Here is a 6088-nt window from a genome sequence, read left to right on the forward strand (position 1 = left end):
CACCCCAGAAAGCTTCTTTTCCCTCTTTACAATAAAAATTTCCTGCCTACCTTACACCCTGATTCAACCATCATGAATCTGATGTATATCTAATCATTATCTAAACATAAGAAGTTAAAAAATAAATGAACCTACCATCATGTCCAAAAACAATAAAATATTACTGAAGTTTCTCTACCCTGTCTGAGCCAGAATTCCATCTCCCAGCAATGCTTGACCTCTAGTATATTTGTTTTGTTCTCAACCCTGTAGCAACCACTTTCCAGTAACTATTTTGTAGTCTCACTCTGTGTGTTCATAGCTCAGTCCACAGCCAAGCATTCCCAGGAGACCTATGCACATGAATTTCTGTGACTCCAACACTGTAACTCCCTTCTTACCCAGAAAGAAAGCCTGAGCTACTGTGATGCTCGCTTGACTCTCCTTTCAGGGATCAGAGTGTTCCTCGGCTTGCAATCCAATGCCTAAAAATGATGGGCTCATTTATGTACATTCTTCACCAGCTTTATGTTTGTTTACTGTAAAAGTAGCAGTCCAATACCAGTTATCAATTATAGGTTGCAGCAGAAAATTCTGAGTTAGCTTTTAAAGGATTTGCTAGCATCGGTTAATGCCATGAACTTGAACACATCACCTGAAACTCAGTTTCCTAATTTATAAAAGGACACACAATTATCTGTATTAAATCCATTCTATTATCTAAATGAGCTACCTTTTCTACCAAATATTACCCTTTCAACATACGTCTGTGAGATCAACATTTGATAGAAGATGTATCAACTATGTTTAGGATTTAATTGTGCAATTGTAAAACTGAGGTTAAACTAGAGTATACGTCAGTTATAATACATCCATATTTTCAAAATGTGTCATGAACTTGTCTAATGCATCGATTTATTCTCTTAATAGCAATAATGTTTCACAAAGTTATACTGTCATTGAGGAAACTTAAAACATCACCACATATTACAACATTATGCTTTAACAAAAAGAACGATGAAGTCCTACATTATCCTGACACATCTGACAGAAGCTGCAGTTTGATATGAATCATCCCACCAACACAAAAGAAGTACGATAAACAAAAATTAACTCGCTTGTTCTTCTGTGAAATTAATACAAATATGAAAGAAAATTATTAGTTTGCTCTGACAGTCTAAATACATATTTCTCCAGCCAAAAAAAAAAAAAATAGAGGCTTAACCAATGCTTTCCTCAAATCAAATTTATTTCAAATATAATTATTTGACAAGAATTATTTGGGATCCTTAAATTCCCACTTCAAAGTTACAAGATCATAAAGAAAAAAGAAAAAAAAAACCTCAGAGACAAAAAAAATGTAACTTAAAGATTGCCAGGTACTGAAACTTTATATTTTATTTTCACGGAGATAGGGTCTTGCTCTGTCACTCAGGCTGGAGTGTGATGGTTTGATTATAGCTCACTGCAGCCTTGAACTTACGGTCTCAAGATCCCCCAGCCTCAGCCTCCTGAGTAGCTGGGACTACAGACACTAACCACTACACTGGGCAAGCCCTTTTTTTTTTTTTTAGACAAGGTTTCCCTTTGTTGCCCAGGCTCGAATTCCTGCTTCAAACAATCCTCCCACCTCAGCCCTCTCAAAGTGCTGGAATTACAGGCATGAGCCACCATGCCCAGTGTAAAACTCTCTATATTGAATCTTACTGTGATGAAAATGCTTCCTTCTTAGTTGACTGATGCATAATTTATCTTGATTTTGTGATATCTGGTGGGTGTACTATTCTAAGCAACATGGTAGATACAAGAGGTATAATAATTAGTATTTGTCCTTAGCTATTTATAATTTTATTAATGACAACAAAAAGGATTTGCTTGCTTTAAAATCTGAATATTAGATGGCAGATGTCTTAGGGAAATAACATGCTTAATGTCAAGTATGTAGTAGAGGAAACAAGTGCTATATCTTCAACATTCATATCTACACCTGTTAACTGTGACCCTCATTCCTCTTCAATGTAGTCATTTAGCAGCAGATTCAAATCGGTAGCATAGCAACAATAAAAACTCTTTATCCCGCAGAATTTTGAATTTGCAATGTTGTCTTTCAATTTTTTTAAATCACAGCTTTACTCTCTACCTAACTGGTCTACCTCTTCCTGGCCTCTTCCTGGCTACATGCATTTCTGTATTGTTGTTGCATGTCACAGTCAGTAAATATGTGTATCCAAAGGCCAATTTTCTACTTACTGGTGAGGGGCCAGAAATAGATTATTTTTACTCTCTCTGAGTTGACTATTGTTTTTAAAAATAGACTTGCAAACTATGGCTAAGCTGCAATATAGGCCCTCAGAACCTGGGTTGCTCACATAGAGGTCACCAACACGTTAAATATCAAATTAGAAGCCAATGGCACATACATAGCACTGGGGCCTAAAGGCAAATAACTTTATCATAGTTGCATTATAGTGTTTTTAACGTCTAAGACTTATAGACTTCAACTATTTTAGAAGACAGCCTTAAGACAAAGGGGAAAGAAACTTACTTTTAAATAGTATTAGCTGAGAAGCCTTAGACAACAAAAGCAAGATTGTTTCATGATCTTCTTACCAGTTTAATCAAGTGTTTTAATCATTTAGTTATTCAACAAAGTGATTTGTCCTGTCACTGTGTAAAACATACAGATTATGAAAGCTACAAAGCCCCAAATCAAATTGGTGTTGTTCATTGCATAGTTGAAAAATCACAGACAGATTTAGAAGGGACTTATTCCTCTGGAATCAAAATGGACGTGTCAAACCTCATTCCTGCATAATATATTTTTTTAAAATCTGCCTATATGTGGTGATAATAATTTTATCTACCTCATAATACTGCAAAGATAAGATGAGAACATATATACTAAGTTATTATAAGAGTCCCTGTACTATATAAAGTACGTAATGTATTTTGGCTATTGTTATTGTCACTATCATTATTCTAGTAAAATATTACAAAAATACTAATAATTTAGTAGATAAAAGGAGGTATAAATAAATGTATTCCTAAGTCAGATAAGTTTTATAGAGAACATAGCACTTGAACTGAGACTTAAAGGATATATAGAAGCTTTTCAGATAGATGAATGGAGAGGGAACAAGAACAGGCCAGAAGAGCAGTTAGGAACCCATCACAACATTTGTAGGGAAATGAAGATGCGTGCCTAAAATAAGAGAGAAGGGGATGAAGTAGAGATATATTTATAATGGGGAATACTGACACGAGGTAAGCTTGATAAGATGTTGCAGAAAGTAAACAGGAAGAACCTCCAAGACTCTTGGTTTTTGGCTTATATAATATGGATAACTTTTTATTGAACTTGGTTACATACGTAAGGAAGTCACAGATTAAAAAACTTGGAAGATGACTAACATAGTCTGGATCATATTGAATTTACGTGTCTGCAGGCTGTTTTGTTTGACAAATCTAATTGAATGCTTGTGAGGTCAGGCAGGTAACATAAATGAAGGCATAGCCATGGTGTGACTGTGCCAAATTGAGCAACACATTTTCCTCTAAATGGCATAAATGTGACTCAGCTCTAACGGATGGTTGCCAAGAATATGGGGTCATTTTTGCTATACCTTCCCATTAGTTTTCAAGAAAATTTATAATCTAAGTTTAAAGGTAGAATTCCCAGACTAAATATGGTATATTTTTAATTGGTTCTCCACCATCCCTGACCCACATAAAATGCCAGTACTTCACATTCATCCCTAACATTTCTAGATTGGGACTTCTCATGTAGATCCACCCATCTATCCATCCATCCATCCATCCATCCATCCATCCATCCATCCATCCATCCACCCATCCATCCATCCATTCATCCATCGATTATTCAGAACATACTAATTAAATGCCTCCACAGCTCCAAGAACTCTTGTAGGTGTTAGGTAGATATGGATGAGTACTTGAGGATATGTGGAAGTTAACATTGTAGAAGTTGAAAATATTGCCTGATAAAATTGCATAAAGAAAGAAATAGATGGTTTGAGTAGGTACCTGGGAAATCATCAATGGGAAAACTATTTAAGGAGTGTTCATAAAAAGAATAGAAGGAGAATCAGGAGGAATTTGCAGGATAGAAAATGATAAAATAATTTTCAGAAAGATGTAGTGGTGGACAAAAGCAAACACTACAAAAAGATGAGGATAAGTGGAATCAAAATGTATAGCTGGTCTCATAATAAGTGTGTCAGTGCAGCCCTTAGAGAAAACAGCTTCATAGAAGTCACCCAGACATAAGCCATATTTTAGGAATTGGAGAATGAATGGAAGGTGGAGAAGGAGACATGATGAGCATAGGTTATTTTTTCTAAAGGCTTGACCATGAAGGAAAGGAGAGAAATAGTGTAGGTAGTGTATGTAGTTGAAAATGTAGGGTTAAAGGAAGAATACTTTTTCAAGATGTGTAAAACTTGAGCATGTTTTTATACAGAGTCAGTGACAAGTGCAGGATAATGATACACAAATTGAGGGCAGGGGGTGGGGGAATCTTATAAACTAGGGCTGCAGAAGAGGACCTACTTTCTAGCAACAAAGAAAGTGTTTTCCTTTAATCTTTTGTTGTAACCACCAAATTTTAGCTCACTAGGTGACTTACACCATTCTTACTCTTACTTATTTATCTGGGACTACTCAATTTCACTCCAGAAAGTTGAAAACTTATATATCTGGGTGAAAAAAAAACCAAGAGGATCTGAAGAGATTTGAATTGTCTATTTTGCACCATTTAAATGTGTAATTTGGATCCACATTTTCCCCTTTGACTGCAACGTCTTTACTCTACCAATCTGTTGTTTTTCTTTGCATCTCCAACATCCTCAGAATAGGTTGTTCCTGATTTGAGGTAGGTTGCTCAACCTCTGTTTCTTTATCTATAAAATATCCACAATCATAGCTATCTTCTAGATTTCTTGTTTGTTTGTTTTGTTTTGTTTTGCTTTGCTTTTTGTTTTTTGAAATGAGATAACACATGTAAAGTACAACTGTTAATAACTAGACCCAGGAAATAAATATTATTATTTTATCTGAAGTTGATCATAATTGAGGAGTACTAACTTTCAATAATCAAATTTACAATAAACGGAGTCATAAACCAGATGTTGATTTATGAGATATTATCTCACTGAGAGAGAGAAGTACAGAACCACCAGGTCATGTTCAGCCAGACTTATCTCTCAGTAAACCAATAATGCACAAAACAATGCCTACTTTATGATTCAGTTTATTTTAGATTTAATTATTAGAAGTCAGTACTCTTCAATTATAATCAATGACAGATAAAATGATAATATTGAGTTCCTGGGTCTAGTTATTAACAGTTGTACTTTATATGTAATATCTCATTTCAAAAACAAAGACAAAACAAAATAGGAAATCACAGTAAATCACCAGGAGATAGATATGGTTATGGATATTTTACAGATAAAGAAACAGAAGTTAAGCAACCTACTCCCAGTCATAAGCTAGTCAGAGATCTACTGGAGGACACAAATAGGTTTACACATTTTTATCTACTTTTTTAAAAAAATTATATTTTAAGTTCTGAGATACATGTGCAGAATATGCAGGTTTGTTACATAGGTATACATGTGCCATGGTGGTCTGCTGCATCCATCAACTCATCATCTACATTAGGTATTTCTCCTAATGCTATCCCTCCCTTAGCCCTCCAACTCCCTGACAGGCCCCTGTATATGATGTTCCCCTCCCTGTATCCATGTGTTCTCATTGTTCAGCTACCATTTATTAGTGAGAGCATGTGGTGTTTGGTTTTCTGTTCCTGTGTTAGTTTGCTGAGAGTGATGGCTTCCAGGTTCATCCATTCCCTGCAAAGGACATGAACTTATCCTTTTTTATGGCTGCATAGTATTCCATGGTGTATATGTGCCACATTTTCTTTATCCCTTCTACCATTGATTCATTTCAGTTGGTTCCAAGTCTTTGCTATTATGAATAGTGCTGCAATAAACATATGTGTGCATGTGTCTTTATAGTAGAATGATTTATAATCATCTGGGCATATACCCAGTAATGGGATGGCTGGGTCAAATGGTATTTCTGG

Source organism: Macaca mulatta, chromosome 7 (genome assembly GCF_049350105.2).
Source record: "Macaca mulatta isolate MMU2019108-1 chromosome 7, T2T-MMU8v2.0, whole genome shotgun sequence".
NCBI lineage: Eukaryota > Metazoa > Chordata > Mammalia > Primates > Cercopithecidae > Macaca > Macaca mulatta.